This window comes from Euprymna scolopes, chromosome 2 (assembly GCF_053919585.1).
Source record: "Euprymna scolopes isolate OS-2025 chromosome 2, ASM5391958v1, whole genome shotgun sequence".
Taxonomy (NCBI): domain Eukaryota; kingdom Metazoa; phylum Mollusca; class Cephalopoda; order Sepiida; family Sepiolidae; genus Euprymna; species Euprymna scolopes.
In genome coordinates this window covers 104,678,689-104,697,196 of record NC_136483.1, presented here as the reverse complement: position 1 = coordinate 104,697,196, position 18,508 = coordinate 104,678,689, and the positions used below count along the sequence as shown (strand labels likewise).

Sequence of the window (18,508 nt, the reverse complement as noted above, 5' to 3'; positions counted from 1 at the left end):
AAGAGGATGGTTCAACAAGAACTTGTTAACATTGGACATTTTGTTCTCAGCTGGGAAGCAGCCTTGTGGTAATGTGTTCTACAAATGTATAATTTTTAACAGATTTAGTCAATGACTTGCAGAGCAAAATGCTGAGGTGGAAGCTACTAGATGCATGATGAGTATGGCTGTGACAACAGCATATTCTTTTCATTGTTTTGACTCTTTAGTCTATATCCATTAATATCTTATATGTTTTTATATAGACTGATGTGGTTCTTGGTTGATTGACTGTCTAACTGTGTCGGATATATACCCGAAAGTCAAAAGAATGAAAAGAATATTCTGTTGTCACAGCCCTAGTGATAGTTAAAGCCTGTAATGCAGGACATGTTTTGTTCACTTCTTAAACTCTCATGGCCAATCTACTCTTTTCCAAGGTTCCAAGGGCTATAAATCTCCTTTGATCCAAGGAAAATAACTTTTTTTTATTATTTATTTATTACTTTAAAAAAAAAATTTAAGGTTATACCTAACAAATAGCCTAAAAGCAAGGGGGTAGCTACTTCCTGGTAGTGTCACTTCCTAGAACAGAACTGGCGCCTAGTCGATCCCAACAAAGAGATAGTTTAAATGCATAATAAAAACATTTCTCTTTTCTTTTACATTACACTATAATTATCTTTCCCAACTATCCCCTCCCCCTATTGAGGGAGGGAACAACATCTTTGGAATATCTGCTTTGATTTACAAACAAAACTTAAGAGAACATCTAATTTTTCTCTTTCTGCCACGTTGTGATACTAACCCCCCCCCCCCCCCCGAAAGAAAATGTTGGTAAATGGGGAGAAATAAAAAAAAAAAAGTATGACAAAAGACAAGTGAATAAAAATATAGGAAATAGGGTTGGTGGAGAGATAGTATATAGGAAGTTGTTCACCAAGGAAGATAAAAGAAAGCTAAAATAGGTGGGGTTGTAATCAGCATATGGCAATAACAGGAACAAATGGACAGCATATTTATTTATTTTATAGGCAGTTTTGAGAGTAACTGTGGGGATTTGCAACAGTTTACGATGATTGACTGCCGTCGAGGGGAGTTGCCAGTTGGACAAAACTGAAGGCAACTGCAAGTTTGATGCAGTTGAATACAAGCTGTGGATCAGAGGAGATGGGGAAATGAATTGATCAACCAACTGATGAACACGACTTCGACAGTAGATGTAGATGTGGACCTTAGAGTGTCACACCCACACACCTACACCCACACACAGTGCAACTAATATTTATAGAACGTGTCAGTCTGTGTTTTCGTTTGTATTTTGTTTTATATTATTCTTTTATACTTGTGAACCCATATGTGGCCTCTCTTAACAACTGCCAATGTAAGAGATGATGACATAATGAAGACCATGGAGACAGTGTTGGGGTCGGGTTGGCATTTGTTGTCAAGAGGGCAGGGGTACCACACAGGTTTACAACATATCTCTATAAATCATTACTTTCTTGACATGATCGCTAACCTAATTTCTGATAGCCACTTAGCCTAAAAGTGAAAATTTTATTTTTGCTTCATGTATGCATCCTGCATTCAGTCTTGCTATAAGATGGTATTTTCACTCCAACTACATTGTATTTCAAATATTCCTCATAAAGTGACCAAAGTCGTATAAAAGATATTAAACAATTTATAGTTCTTTTTTAACCCCCTTTTAATGAGTGACCCAATGCAGACAGTTAGGAATTCAAAACTTTAATTTATTTCTAAAGATTATGATTATGCATGGATGTGTTTGTATGTATGTGTATACATATATGGCTCATTCCGTGTCAAATCGACAAATTTGGGAGGGGGGAGCACAAATACCATGCCCGACACAGACTTTTTTTTCAAATTTAATACACTTATAGATCTCCATAAAAGGAATTGAATGGCACCTGTTAAAAGGGTTCCTGAGATATGACCTTGACCTTTTTACAAAATGTGAATTTTTATGAAGTGACCAACTTCAGAAGATGATATCTCTGTTGTTTAAGGGCCTACAAAGTTCATTCATATATCATTTTAAAGTACTTGGATAGATCTGCAATTTTATCTGGGGATATTTTTTTTTCAAGGTCAAATAAAGTTGAACATGACCTTTTACCTGAATTATCTAAAAAAAAAAAAAATAAATAAATAAATTAAAAGAAAAATTTTTAAAATAACGTTATTTTAATTTTTTTTTTTTTTTAATTTTGACAAAAGATTTGTCTATCTTATGGCATATTCCAAATTTCATGATGGGCATTCCACTAGAACTGTGTCTACAAGCATCTTATAGAAGTAGGCAAAATTCAAAATGGCGATACGTACCTGTTGCTTCATATAAAAACATTTTGATATTTCACAATATGGTCCAAATTGATATCTTTGTAAAGCTATTTTAATGTTGGTTAATATTTACATAAAGACCAACAATAATAAAATAATAAAAACAACATTTGATGTTGATGGTAAACAGTTTCTTTGACATGATAGTGATGCACTATGTCCACAAGAAATCAATCTGTGTTCATTGGGATACATTTCAAAATGAAAAATCTGTTTTACTGAAACATCTTTTTTATAATGAACTTTAACGTATTTAGATTTTTCTTTCAAAATCTTTCTTTTTAAAATATTTGCGTTTTTCACTTCATTTTTTGAAATTTTATAAGGTCTTCCTGTTTTAGTTATTGGCTCAACTGAGCTAAGAATATCAGAATGTTTCAAAATTGATATATTTGGATGTGATGGATAATAGATGGATGGAGAGGGTTCATTTGGTTGTAAAAATATCAATTTCACCTCTCCATTATCTGGATATTTTTCACATCCTAATCAATTCATCTCATGAAGTACTGTCACAAATCTGTTAATGTCTTCGAACTCCACATTGTTTAGTTTTATGATTCAAACCATCCTTCCTTTATTTTCTCTTGACACTGTTTTTATTTCCACCTCTCTGAAAGACAGGAATAAAAGTTTGTAATTTCTGTGTTCTTATAATCGTGGTGGAATTGCTAAATTTGTCTTCTAAGATTTTTTTCCTTTGTCCATTCTGCAGTTGAGGAATATAAGAAACGTATTCCAGAAATATTTTTTCATGCATAAAAATACAGTCGTCTTGGCATCATGATTTGTTCATTATAGGGTCTTTTGCCATCTAACTCATCCATCACATGGTCCTTTCCCATGAGAAGTAGCAAAACAGTGCCACTCTGCATCAATACCAAAATCAGATTTATGGTTGCACAAATTGTTAAAGTTTTTACAACTTTTATAGTGTGAAACAGCCCCATCAAAAAATATATAATTTTTTGGACATCAAAATCAAGAATTTCTTTTAATTTTTCTGTAAATTTTCTTTGAAACAAATGAACAGCTACTGCATCATGCTTATGACATTAAGATATAATATCAAAATTAATATGCTCAAGGTCAATTCTATTTCTATAGTAGCAGACAAATGGATGCAATGTAGCTTGATCATTATTCCAGTGGAATCCTCGAGTGGCATCTTGAAAAATAAATTAATTCTCAGCAAAATCTGCTATTGCTAAGACTTCAACATTCAAAGAACCTTTTCTATCAGAACAAAATTTTGATTGTGCTTTGACAATGAAATTATGCTTCTTCAATGTTTGAAGGTCTGCATAGAAAATTTCAATAAATTCCTCTGTAGATTGTAATAGTTTGTAGAATGGTTCTATCAGCTGATAACCACTGTTTGTATACAAAGGCATCAACTGAATTTTTGTGAAAAATTTCTTCCATATACAAAACAAAATCATCCATCAGTTTGTTGCAAGTTGAGCAGTCACCTAAGTAGCGATTTGTTGATGCTTCATCGCATATAACAGCAAGTATGCATTGGTGGTAATCTGTCAAATGATAACTTTCTTCTTCAGCCAGTTTAGCAAGATGAGATCCTGCAATCATCAATTTCATATTCTAATGGATTATGCAAATGCAGATAGTATTAGTCCCAGCACCACCTGCTAGCACACATTCTCTTGATCTGAGCTCAGTAAATTTATAGAAGCTTATTTTTTCTTGGTCCTTTGATTTGAATAATTCAAATGCCTCTTTCAGGCTATAGAGAACCAGATATTTTTCTTTCAGGCATCACTCTACTGACTTCACTTTTATAAAATTGCTTCATTTTATTAATTGTATCTTGTGGGAATCTAGTTTTTCATGTATTTGTCAAAGCTAAAATTCCTTCCTTGTTCACCAGTTTTTTGCTTGTCTCGCCATGTACATTTGTGCCAAATTCTGTTTGTATTTTGCTTAGATTCCAGCTTTTTGTGTAACCAGATGGTGCACCGAGCAATGCCGGATAGTTTGCTGTTGGATCAAGAAGCAATCGGTTTTCTGGGTTGTCCTTTTGACATGAGTTCAGGAGATTTCACATTGGTGAATGTAATAGTGATAATGATGATAATGGAAAAAAGAAATCTGTGTTTTTAACTGATAATTAAAATGATTCCACCCTCCCCAAGTGGGATTGTTGAAAAAATTGCCACTTGAGTTTTATATATATAACTATGATGACCGATTCACATCCTACCTTCTACATATTGTCTTTGGGAACCTCCTCCCATGAGGGATGATAAAGGGTACAGAAAGGGAGAGACAGAGAGAAAGAAAGACAAAGCCCCAAATAGAAAGTGGACACAAACTAAAAGTTATAGAGATAATAAAAAGGCATGTGTTTTGGCCAGAATTCGTTGGTGAGGAGTTCCGACGGCCTGGGTGTAAAAACTTAATTCAAACCATTATAATCCTGCACCCAGAAGTCAGTCTGATTTACCAAGCTCATGTCCTTACGGAGACTATACCTGTAACAACATTGAATAATTAATATTACTAAAAAGACTGCCTTTGTGATTTCTTTTGTTGTTTGCCTGTGGTTGTGATTCTTCCCTAGACCGATGTTTCGAGATGCAGCAGAGGAGAGTGACACACCTGCCTATGAAAGAGGACCTCCTCCTCAATGTCCAACATCAGACGACCAGCCGAAGGACCCTTGTAGTAGGGTTACCGACCAACCATCATGAGAGCAGAACTGCCACATGAACTTAGGGTTATGCACGAGTTGCGTGTTCGAGTAGAAAAGCAATGAGTTCCAGCAACCAGCGAGCATAGATATTAAGATCCTAACTACTAGACAAAGAAAGCGTGAAAACAGATAAAAACTAGACAATCAAGCCACAACAAGGAGTTATGAATAAGTCTTCGCCAGTTTAAAGACTTTTAATTCGCAAGGAGTTTGAGAGTTAAAGGCTCTCAAAAGCTTCTGAAAAGTTTGGAAGAAGATTAAAGACCGTTGGAAACTTGAAGTGTCCAGACGCAAAGTTATCGAATTTTATTTGATTAGTTTTATATTTTATTCTATTTTTATTTTTTTAAAATGTAGCCCCCGAGTCGTCAGGAGTGGGGTTACCTTTAAGGTGCGGCCCAACTCTGCTCCTAGCAACGGGTGATGCAGTCCATAGTTATATTTGGAACTATGGTCAGAATTTGAAGTTTTTGTGATATCTTTTCACTTACAGCAAACTTCTTTCAACTGGGTCATAATTTCTCTTTCAAAGTTTTGTTGTTCTGCACTAGTTGATTCCTCATGAGAAATGTTTGAAATTATACCGATTCTATCAGATATGGCGGCTGTAATTTTTTCAATATTTTGTTTATTTTTTTGATAAATGGTATGTTTTTCAAGTTTTTATTGCTTTACTGGTGATTCACTAATAATTGAAAGTGACTCATTCAATAGCTGTAACTCGGTTTCACAATCCACAAAAATGTCTGAAGATTCGACTTCAGCTGATTGTGGCTGATCCTCATCTGTTGAAACAACAGCATCAAAAGACTCAGGTGATGTAATTTTTTTTTTTTCGACATTGTGTGCAAATCTTCTTACCAGGGATTAATTTAAATTGTCTATTCTTATCCGGATATTCCTGTGATATTTTCCTTCAAATTTTCTTTTGACTCTTATGAATTTTAAAGGGCTTGCAGCATACATTTTCAAACCTATTCTTACTGACTGATGGAGCACTTGAAAAAGTATTATATCTAAGAAAGGACAATTATTAAATCTTCGTCCAAGGATAAAAGTCTGAAAAAAAAAAAAATAAAAATCTGATGAAAATGATTACATAATATTGACTCTAACATGACAGGACAGTAAACATTCTCTGAAACAGACCTGTCACTCCTGGAATTGTATGTTCTATAAGATTGCAACAAAATATTTGAAATATCTCTCATTTGAATTTGACAGTATTAATAAAAAATGTAGAATACTGCTTTTATTTAGGGGAGAGAATTTTGTTGGAGAATTATTTAAAAAAAAAAAAAAAATAAATAAATAATAAAACTAATAAGTAGTAATTTTATATAGTAAAAAAAATCTACTTAAATTCTATATAATTTACATTTTTATGATGACAGCCAAAATTTTAATCTTGTAGTTTGTATTTGTCTTATCTGTTCCAAAACAAACTCCACTGGCAAAACGGTTTCAATAATAATTTTTTTATAATCTTTTATTGCTTTTTATCTTCACCCATCTCCCTGCTATATATTTAGAACTTGTTTTTATCACCAGTAAACAGGCACCCAAATACACATTTTCGCTTTTATATAATAGACTAGCGTGGGTGCCCGGCTTTTGCAGGTGTGTGAAAAAAGAAAAAAAAACTGTTAGTAGGCAGGTAGACTCGAACCCATGATGTGAAGGCGGAGTTTGAAAATAAAATCGGCCAGCCAGAATGAGTTATTGAAAGATCTTTGAATTTAAGTAAGAACCAAATTGACAGGTGCGCGCACGGAAGTCGTCGAGCGTTACGATGACGACAACCTCAATTACCAGGTTTGTTTGTTATAAGCAAAGTAAAAAAAGAAAATAACGTTAAAACTAAAGCGGGGGGGGGGGGGTAATCAAAACATCGAAAAAAACACAAAAAAAACTAACGTAAGGCAAACGAACGATGAAAACAGAAAAACGAACATGTGAAAAATGGCTTAAATAAGCCTGTTTCGATTTAAAAATTTAAAAAATCGGAGGATACCCGGGTGTTTTTGGATGTGGTCGGAGGTGGATAAGTGAAGTAAACAAAAAAAAAGCGAATGTTACTTGAAAAATGGCTTAAATAACACTGGTAGGTAGGCAGGGTCGAACCTGTGACACGAAGGCAGAAAAGAAAGTAAAAAAATCTGACACGTTACCGATGCCCCATCGTCCGACCGGAAGTTCGCAACGTTGAAATTAAGAAAAGTCAATCAAATTGTTACAACGATACGATGACTTGCAAAAAATGTTTTTGTAGAGAGGTAGGCTCGAACCCGAAGCCTTGAGGTGAATAGCCTTAATAACTTACCATGATGCTACGAGGGCAGGAAAGTGGGACCGGTTGAAACTAAACGTTTAAAAAAGCAGGTCGTTAAATGAATGTCAACGTGTGGTTTTCTAGGTCAAACATCACGCCATGGAGAAATGAAATCACAGCGCAAATTTTGTTTCGTAAATCAGAGATATTATAATCTACAAAGTATATAAAAAGTTGTAACAATTAGTGAGCCCCCCCCTCCCCCAAAAAAACCTTTAACATCGTTCGTTTATACGTTTGGTTCTTTTTTTTTGTTTGATTTTTTTAATTGTTTTTAAGAAGTTTTAACATCATCGATTTATCCCCCCCCCCAACACACATTCAAACACCCGGACAACGCCGGGTACCCCCTGCTAGTATATATATATATATATATATATATATAAAAGGCAAAATGGCCATGAGCGTTTTTGTATGTCCAAGAAAGGCTTTTTTCACTGGGTTCTCGACAAGGTTACTATTATGGAGAAGTTTCCTTATACTCCCTAGATTAAAATAGCTCTGATTTGCGAACAGACATCATCTCTGTTTATTTTGATTGACTTTTAAAAAATTCCTGCTGTCCCGTCCTTTCCAGTGTTTGTCATTTTCATAGAAATAAAGCGAAATTGATTGAAGCAAATGCATCTGCCTGGTCTTAAGTGCCGAGACCTTTTGAAGGCAATTAGTTTTGATCAATGTGGGGGTAACCCTTCATATCAGACCATTCATTTTCATTTGAGAGTTCCCCTTTTTCGGGGGAGCTGGTTTTCCCAAACATCGTGGGGAAACAAATAAAACGGCAGAAAGCCAGATGTTCATTTTTCACCTGCGTGACTATCCATTTCTGCAAGTCAGCTTTTTCATTGACATCACTAAATTTGAACGCTTTTCACTTGTTGCGTCATGGCCTAGTCGTAAGGTGTCAGGTTTTCTTTCACATTCTTTTCCGCCTATGCGTCACGGGTTCAAGCCTGCCTGTCACCACTTTTTTTTTTCCACACACCTACAAACACCCGGGCAACGCCGGACACCCCCACTAGTCTATATATATAAAAGGCAAATGTGCGCACGCATTTTTTGTATGTCTCAAAGGCTTTTTTTGCTGATGGTCCCGGGGTTGTTACTATTGCTTAGAAGTATTTATATACCCTCTAGATAATAATATCTAGGATTTGGGAACGCGGGTCGCATCTAGATTTATTTACGTCGACTTTTATAAGATTCACGCTATTTCGCTCTATCCCCTGTTTGTCCTGCTTTTTAGTATAAATACGGTGAAACTAAATTCAAACGGGTCGTGTTCTCGGCTTTCGTGCCGAAACGTCCAGAAAACAATCAGCTTTTGATCAATGTGGAGTTTCTCCTTATATCAGACAATTGCTATTCGATTTGGACAATGGGGAGCTGCTTTCCCCCCCACCATCATCTGGGGGAAGTGAAAACTAAAAATACTGCCACGTCATCGTAACGATCCTGCGATGACCTCGTTTAGCGTCTTCCTGTCAATCAAACCTTTCACTCGCTTTATAAGCCTTAACTTAACACACTAACCAATTACTCTCACTCGTGGTCGAGACGGTTAAGTAGTTGGCTTTTGTTTCCACCTCCACGTCAAGGCTTCTGGGTTCAATCCCGTCTCCCGACCAAAACTATTTTTTTTTTCTTTTACACCTTTAAACACCCAGGCAACAGTTTACTTCTCCCCCCTCCTCTATACACACAGCGTTGTTATCTTAAGATTGCAGGTTCGATCCGACAGGTTTATTCATGCCATTTTTTTTCCATTTACCCCCCCCCCCCCGTCCCTGACACACACCTACAAACACCCGGGCAACGCTGGGTACCCCCCCCCCCGCTAGTATATATATAAAAGGCAAAATGTGTGTGTGTTTGTATTGCTCGCAAAAACTTGAATTCCTTCATCCTCAACTTCGCCGTTTTTTTACAAGGAGGACTTTCATCAACATTTTCGCAAGTCATTGTCTCCTTTTGAATGACTAGGCTTAAATTCAACGCTTGCCACTTCCGGTTGCGCAAGAGGGGCATCAGCTAAGACATTACATTTTTTTTTTTTTTTGTTCCTTCATGTTACGGGTTCGAGCCTGCCTACTACCACTATTTATTTATTTTTTTTTAACACTGCTCTTCACCAAGACTGCCTACTGTTGTTTTGATTCCCCACTCTTGTTACTACCACTTCTTTATCTCCTCTCCCCACTACTTGAGGTTCCTTATTACACCACCTACACACATCTGGGCAATGCCGGGTAACCCCGCTAGTCTAATATATAAAAGGCAAAATATGTGTGTGAATTTGACACAGATGATGGATCATCACGAGATTGGCCAAAAATATTCCTTCCTTCACCCTCAGCTCGGCTGTTTTTTACAAGGAGAGGTCACTTTTTTGTCGACATTTTCGCAAGTCATCGTCTCAGTTGGATTGACTATGCTTAATTTCAACACTCTTGACTTCTGCTTGCAGCTTGCACCATGGTCACATCAGCTAAGACGTTACTTTTTTTTTTTTTTTGTTCCCCCTTCACATTACGGGTTTGAGCCTGCCTGCCTACTACCACTTTTATTTTTTTTTTAACCTCTTTCTCCACTCAAACTGCCTACTGTTGTTTTGACCCCCCACCTCGCTACTACCACTTTTTTTTATTTCCTCCCGGGGTTCCTTACTACACACACCCGGGCAATGCCAAGTACCCCTGTTAGTTTAATATATAAAAGGCAAAATAGGCACGCGTGTTTGTGTATGTCCACGAAAGACTTTTTGCGTCGAGGTTCTTGCATCGGTTACATTTTGCGGGAAGTTTTCTTATACTTCCTAGATTGTAATATTTCAGATTTGCAAATAGGTATTGTCTCTATCTTTTTTTAAAATTTTTTTTTATTTTTAAAAAATGTTTTCTTTATTGAGTTTTAAAAAATTCCTACCATCCCGTCGTGTCGGCTGTTTGTTTGTCTTTTTCATATAAATAAAGTGAAACTATTTAAACGCAAATGCCTGGCCCTCGAGCTGGGTAGTATCTGTTCTGTAATTGGTCCTTGGTCAATGTAGGGGAAACGCTTCATACTGAGACAATTACTATTTATTTGGATACTGCCAGAGTGTCACAGGAACGACTGGGCCGATTATTTTATTTTTTTTTAATTTCATATGATGGTACTTGATGTGTCTGGGAGTGTTCTTCCATAGGTTTTGTATTTGATTAAAGAAGGAAGTCTGATTTTCACTTAACCACACAAGCAGAAAGGCTCAGCCTATAAAATCAACTGTAGATTCTTTTATAAGATGAGAGCGTTCGAAATGAATGTTTCTGTTTAGCGCACAATTGAACTATGATACTTGACTATTGCATTTTAAACATTAAGTGAAGCCATTTATTACAGATAATTTTATAAAATCAACAGTAAATTCTCTACAGTGCAATGTAGACTACAATATATTGTGGACAGTCATTACAGGGAGGCATGTGATGTTTCCTTCCGGTACATTGCAGTGGGGAGGGGAGAGTTCCTAACTAGGACAGGCAATCAATGGATCTGATTAAAAAATGAGCGATTTCACTGATTTCAATGACAATAAAAGTATGGGAAGGGTCCACCCTTTTGTTGATCCTCATTCAATCTCGGCAACGTTGAGTCTCCATGCTAGTGTGTGTGTATATATATCTATAAATGTGAAAGTGTCTGTCTGTACATTTCCCTACGCAATAACTCTGTCAATTTTCAGTCTACAGACTCTAATTTTGATATACAAGGTAGTGAGATTTGGCAAAATCTTTGCAATCTGTTTTCGGACAGAAATTTTGCTGTTAAGGGGTCAATGTTCAACGATTTGACCTTTGAGAACTCTACCAAACTCTTCCGCCAATTTTGGGTCTAAACACTTGCAATTTTAGATATAGGTTCCTTGGATATGAATCTAACTTAATAACTTGATTTGAGTCCAAAACAATAAATGTTAACAGGTCATAATAGGGGTCAAATTTAAAAAAAAAATTGACCTTAGTGGTCTCTACCAAATTACTCAGACAATTTCTGGTCTAAACATTTGAAATATTACATAAAGGGTATTCAGAGATAGGTTAAGCTTTTTAATTGGCTTGGGTAAAAAATTTGAGCTACCAATATATAAATGTTTATATGTATGTATGTTTGCATGTCTGCCTAAAACTTTCAACAGAGGTGACGGATTTTCACAAGATCAGTATTGTTTGGAAGCTCGACCCTTCAGACGACAAATACCGTAAAATTGGCTAAAAACATTAATTTCTTCACCCTGAACTTGGGCACTTTTCTACAGGGAAGGGTCGCTTTTATCACCGATATTTTCGAAAGTCATCCCCTCTTTTCGATTGTCTAGCTTTAATTTAAACTTACGTCACTTCTAGTTTGGCAGTGGTTGTAACAGCAAAGATGTCACGTTTTTCCCCCGTTCTTTTTCTCCTTCATGGTACGGGTTCGAGCCTGCCTTTCTACTACCACTTTTTTTTTTTTTTTTGCTAAGCATACACCTCCAAACCTCCAAACACCCAGGCAACACCGGGCTGAAATGCTAGTATATATATATATATATATATATATATATATATCTCCATCTCTAGCACTCTCTCCCCCGTATGTGCGCTTTGGCAATCTCTATTTCTCTCTTTCTCATATTTCTCAAATTATGCAAACAATATCAGATTTCAGAAATGGCCACGTGCAATTATATTTGCACTAAAATATTCAAATATATATTTCACAGCAATCAATTGACCTCAATCCTGTGTCGCATGCAATCAGAAACCTAATTCTTTATTCCTGAATCTAGATGCTTAACTCTAAGAACAATCTATTTGTGAAACCTTTAAGAATTCTGAGATTTTTCCATTACAAAATCAGATTGATATAAAGACTATTAAACTGCAACAGCTGGAGTTTATTTTTACTTTTTTTCCATTGGCAACTTCTATTTCAGATTAGTTTTCAGCCATAAAGTATTTGGTAACAACAGCTGGTTCCTTTAAAATGATACGTAATGTTGAACAAGGAAAAACAAAAGACAGCTATATTGTATTTTCAAACGGTAGCTCGCTGTGAAAACATAGTTATAAGCAGCATTGTAATTCATAAAACTTGCACTGCTCCAACTGAAGACGAGGGGGGATATACAGGGAGATAACTCTGTAAAAGGACTAGCTAGATTATGGGTTGGCAACCCCTTCGATACCGTGGATCACTTTCATCTGGTCTGCCAGCTTAACAGCTGGACTCTGACTATCCAATTAGTGTCACTTAGTAAGTCATTTTTTTTAATAAGTTTTGGAAATTACTTTTTTTTTTTTTTTTTTTTTTTTTTAAAAACCTTCATATTAAGACAAATTTTTAGACAGAGCAGTTTAAGCATGCAAAATTTTATTTACATTATATTTATTACTATGGGCCTTAATTTAGACACTGCATAATCAATTGCTCCCACCCCTCTTCTCTCAAAAAGGTTGCTGAGAGAAGGGTACAAAGTTGTAACCACTCCTCCTAAAGCCAAGCTTGTTTTTTTTTTTTTATATATATTTTTTTTTATTTTTTATTTATTTTTTTGTTTTGACTTGTGGGCCGGTGCAGAGTCCTGCTGCCGCACACAAGGTTTGCCAACGGCCATCTAATTGCAGCAGGGAATCGCCACACTCTTCAGCACATCTAGGTACACTTTAATATTTACTTTAAAGCCGACTTCGAAGATCTGAGGTGGCCCTCGATTGAAACCACACCAAAGACAATAACCATGACCAGAAACTTTGTTGAGCATTGCCCTCAAGTTCTGAACTGTCCGGATTTGCATTTTGAGGGTGATGGCAATGGTCCTGTTGTCATAACTTGGATCAGTAGAGAGCAGCGGCGCATCTCTAATCTCGCTCGTTGAACATTGTGTCACTTTCAGACATGATAGAACGCTCCTATCACTCTTAGGATTTGTACACAGCTTACCAACTAGTAGATGGTCTGCACAAAAAAAGAAAACCGGTTTTCATCAAACGGAAATGGAATCATGTTGTCTTTTCTAGGGCGACAATTTTATCATTCTACCCTGTGTTTCCCAAAAGATCCTCTGAGAGATACACTTAGAATTTTAAGAATATATCATCGATCGGCCAAGGTATGAAATATTGTCTTTTTCTTTCCAAAAAAGTGTAAAATTTGCCTCATTCTTTATATACATATGCACTCCTCAGAAGATAAATGATCTCCCTTTTCTGTTTTTTTCTTTTTCTCTGTCTGTTTCTCTCTTTCATTTAAATTTTTATCTTTTGCTGTCTCCGTTTAGGTAGCGAATTGTGCACTGACAAACATCCTCATGACGGTTTTCTGAGTCTTACTATTTTTATGCTGGCATATGACAAATTGGAAGCCGGTGTTTTCTTGACACCATCAATACAAGATTCTTGTTCAGGGTCAACGGGCTTCCTTTTACCAATTTTGGTTTTACAGCAGAGCTCCCCTTTTCTAGATGTATTGCCTTCACCACAGTTCCATCTACTTCTCTCTATGGTAACCTTCCAGAATATCAAAGGGAGGCTACGCCTTACCCAAGGGTAACCTGGAACTATGCACAGCAGAGAAGTCCTTTTCTTGATGTATTATACACACTCGTTTACCTGAATACATACATCAACTAGTATTCCCAAATGTCACCCATCTGATACTGGCCAGGCTCAACGTCGCTTAACTTCAGTGATCTAATGAGAATTGGTTTATCAATGTAATTATGCAAAAGTAGTTTTTTTTTAATTTTTTTATTTTTTTAATGAAAACTTACATGAGGGGAAAAATCGATTGTGTTTCTTTCTTTCCCTACTTATTTAACCGTATTTCAAGATAATTAGTGAAATACATTTTAATATTTTCTAAAAACATGATATAGAACACAAAATCACCGTTTTTTTTTGTTTTTGTTTTTTTGAAGTTTAGTCATGTGATCTCTTAGGGAGTATAATTTACATTTATAACCCTTTTTTTCTTTCTTTTTTTCTTTTTTGTTAAAAAGAATAAAATATTTCTTTTTAATTCTTTTTTTTCTTCATCTTGAATCTTTTTTTATTTATCATCCCATAAACAGCTAGATACTTGGGGAATCATAACATAAATGAAAGCTTGTTTGGAATTTTCTGAGTATCCATTAGTGAGGAGATGATTCCAATATCCCCCCCCCCGATTCCGATATGATTACAAAGTTTTTTTTAAATTCCCGAGTCTAATACAATCACCGATTTTGATTCTTTTAAAATCTCTAAATATTTAGCTCTAGAGTCGTTTGTGTTTTTTTTTTTTTTTTTTTTTTTTTTTCTTTTCACTGTAAAAACATGTGAAATATGTGTGCACATATTTTCGCTAACATAAAAATACACTTATGGGGGATTAATCTATAAATTTTCGTTTTACTAGTAGTTTAAAATCAATAAATAGTTATCTTTTTATCATTAATATGAACCATGGAAAATTATTTTTAAAATGAAAAAAATTTAAAAACATTGTTTTTTTTAGTATCGGAAACTAGATACAAATTTTCCGGTTCCGATATTGATACTTCCAAAAGTTCTGATTTTTCTGATTCCAAAGTTATTGTCTCAACTGTAATACCCGTTGAAACCAAATCTGTGACTCACTAAATTGAAAAGCTATCAGAATTACTGGTAATGCATAAATCTTCAATTCTTTTTCTCTAATTGTGTTGTACTATGAGATTTGTTTATTTTTTTTTAAATGGAGTAATTTACTCTAGTTTTTGCTTTTTGTCCACTGATTATATTAATTATATTATTGATGATATATTTTCTTTTGTTATTTTATTATTTTTTATTTAGTTATTCTATGAAAACTGAAAATGTCTATATCAATGTGATCCTGGTAATGGTAACGAAATATTGCAATCTCATATTGCTGCTGGCTTCCTTTGTCCATCATCTTTAACATACGTGGCCTGACTAGTCTAATTTTCTATTTTTACTATCTTTTTTTTTTTTTTTTTTCCCCTGGACCTGTTTGTTATAACTGTGAAGAGCGAAAATATCTTTGACTATGAGATCCTGATGGCGGCAACAAAAATGAGTTATATTGCTGTTGCTGGCTTCTTCCATCCATCTTAAATATGAACTCTCATACAGTCTGTCTGACCTGTTTTGAGGAGGGGGGGGAGGCAAAATAAATGCCAGAAGAGTGGAGATTTTCTCTTTACTCATGAGTCTGGAGCATGGATTGAAGAGGTCGTCAGCATCATCACAAACAAAGAGGATGTCTCTCCTTTTCTATGTAAGACGTCACAGTCACACGGGTTCTTGCCAAATCATGTTACACCCTCCCTCCCTCCAACGACTGTAATGCATAAAATTTACTTAATTTTCTACATGGAAATGTGAAAAAAAAAAATGTTTTAGAAACTATTTTCTCTTGTATGGCATGCTTCAATAATTGTTGAAGTTAATTTTATTACCTCAAAATAGCCCTTCCAGGTAACCCTGATCCACAGTTTTTTGTCATATACCTCTTTCAGTGTATGGTAAACCAATTCCAGAAATTCTCTATCACTGATCCCGATTTACAGTGGCTTCACCATTTCCTTCAGGTACCCTTTTTTTCTTTTGTTCCTTATTTTTTCTTTTGTTCCTTTTTGTGTGCTGTCTTCTGCCGATACATTTCCCAAATCTTTTTTTATGGTTGCATTCCTCAGTTTGCTTTTATTGCAATTTCACAATACCCTTTAGATTCTATTCTTTACAAAACATTTCTCAATAATGTTTAAAAGTCGCAATCAGAGAAGAATGAAAAAGAATTCTGTATAAAAAATATTAAAAATAGTTTCATGTTGTTTTTGTTAAATATTAATTTACTAGACTTTTTGCCCAATGAAATGAGCAAAAGTTATAGCCCATTGACCCAAAATGAGTGCTTCATACAAAATTTCTTGAGTAAATGTGGTATTGTGGTGACTAATTCCTGTTAACCCCTAAATGTGCATCAAATGAATACCATAATACTTAGTTTGATACACCTTATCATAACGAAGATTCATACACAATTTTAGCCAGATCGGCCTGATCAGTCAGAAAAAGTGGAATGGATAGACGGACACATCCTAAAAGAAATATAATAGATATTTTTATTAATAAATATTATTAGACTAGTAGGCTGCCCAATTTGGCCTGACATAAAATATACTTAAATATGATATTTTAATTTATGCAGATTTCATATTACTAATTATAGAGCTAATGCTCTATTGATTATTATATTGTACCCAATATGTAGTAGTGATTTCAAAAGTGAAAAACAATATCACTTGGGTGCCATCGACTAGAATTGAAACCAAAACATGTAGCTCTCTAGCCGTATTCATTACTGTCTGTGCTAAATCCACATGCATATAAAAACAAACGTTCGTGGAAGTAACACATATAGTTGACTTATGTCTACCAAGTTCCAATGTTTTTTAATTTTTACTTAGCAGCTATTTTTACCGGTTAAAAACTAGATTGAATATTTTTCACAAGTCCAAATCTCCTATATATCAAGTTTTTAAGTCTATAGGTAAAAAATTGGCATAATAGTTTAGTAGAAACTATTGCTTAGACACACATGCACACACACAGGAATAATTTAGAGTGAAAATTAGTTTCGTTTTTAATTACATCAGGTCAAATTCAATAGGTATTTTGTTTTGATTTAACTTATTCACAAAAAAATGACATATTTTAAGCATGCTTTTTCAATTTTATGTGCATAATATTAAGTGGATTTTAAATGGAAATGATTTCTTAGTTATATACAACAAAAAACAACATAAAACCATTTGTAGCTTATACAGAATGTTTTTCTTGCATTCTTTTTTGACAGTGACTGTTAAACATTACCCATTTCTCTGACAAAACTTTGGATTCTAGGAATAGGATATTCTTTAGCTCTACTCTATGGTCCCCCCTCGCCAAAAACTTTCATGAGAAACACTCGTCTAGCTGAAAACACTATCAATAATTTCCCCCACTCTTTATCTGTGTCTAAACCTAAACATAGATTCCATGAACAAAGTTTCTTAGAACTGCATGCGTGTGGAACTGTCTTCTGTTTGCCTGCTTTCCAGCTGACTACAATATGGTTGTCTTCAAGTTCAATGTAAACAAGTTCTTGATGAGCCGTTCCACAAGAAATTTACCGAATTTCCATTACTAACGTTTACTATATTGTCCAATTAACTACTGTACACTCTTTAACCCTTATCCTCAACTGGCCTCTGGGCCTTGATAAGTGCTGGTGCATATGTAAAAAAAAAAAAAAAAAAAAAAAATGACTGTTCTGTTTCTGTCTTGTAGTTTTATTTCTTAGAAACGGTGAGTTGTCTTTCAGGTAGAGACAAAGGAGTTGTTCAATGTTGTCTGTAGCCACTGTCATCTTCGTCCATTCAGGCATCGTCCAAGGGCAATTAGCAAAAATTGAGTTTTACTAAATTGACCTAAGATTGTAAGCTTTCAGAAAATTCTTACCTCCTTTGGTATGATTGGAGCTCTCTGGTTTATTTTTTAGCAAAGTTAAATTTTCCCTAATTGTCTTTGAAAACTGTTTTTGTTAATAATTAATTTTCTACCTCATCGTTTTTCTTGATTTTTGGATATTTTCATTAATGCGACAGGACGATTAAGTACATGCCATTAGTATTACTTGAAATTCAATATTTCAAATTTTGCTCTAATAATGAAGAAGCACCGGGGTAAATAAGAGTAAAAAAAAAAACAAAAAAAACTTTTGCCTGAGACTTCAATGAATATCACAGTTCTCTCCCATTTTAGTTTGATTTAATATGTACTAGCTAATGTGTACTAGTTAACTTGCATACCTGAATATTTAATGTGAATTGTTCAAACTACTATTCACATATATCATTTGGAGAGTTACTTCAAATGTAGACAGAAACAAAAGAAGAAAATTTTATGCATTAGCATGGATGTCTCTATATATCACATTTAATTTCCAGTTCAAATAACATTTAACATATAATAACTGCCTTTCCGGCATCTTCGGACAATCACACACACGCACATACACATACAGTTACAATTCTTTTTATCTCTATTTATATTAAGTTGGATGTA

At 34.8% G+C, this 18,508-nt stretch overlaps 1 protein-coding gene across 5 annotated transcripts in view; it reads left to right on the top strand.

Moving 5' to 3' along the window:
• The window catches only part of LOC145293762 (UDP-galactose translocator-like), a 112,103-nt gene that overhangs the window by 43,738 nt on the left and 49,857 nt on the right, over window positions 1-18,508 (top strand). The window contains exon 2 of one of the 5 annotated variants that reach the window (XM_080140289.1): window positions 15,919-15,990. The exons of 3 other annotated variants lie outside the window; for them this stretch is intronic. The gene's annotated coding sequence lies outside the window, so the exon portion shown is untranslated. Of the gene's footprint in view, window positions 1-15,894; window positions 15,991-18,508 lie in introns of those variants that run through there. One more of the 5 variants, XM_080140296.1, reaches the window with a different exon arrangement.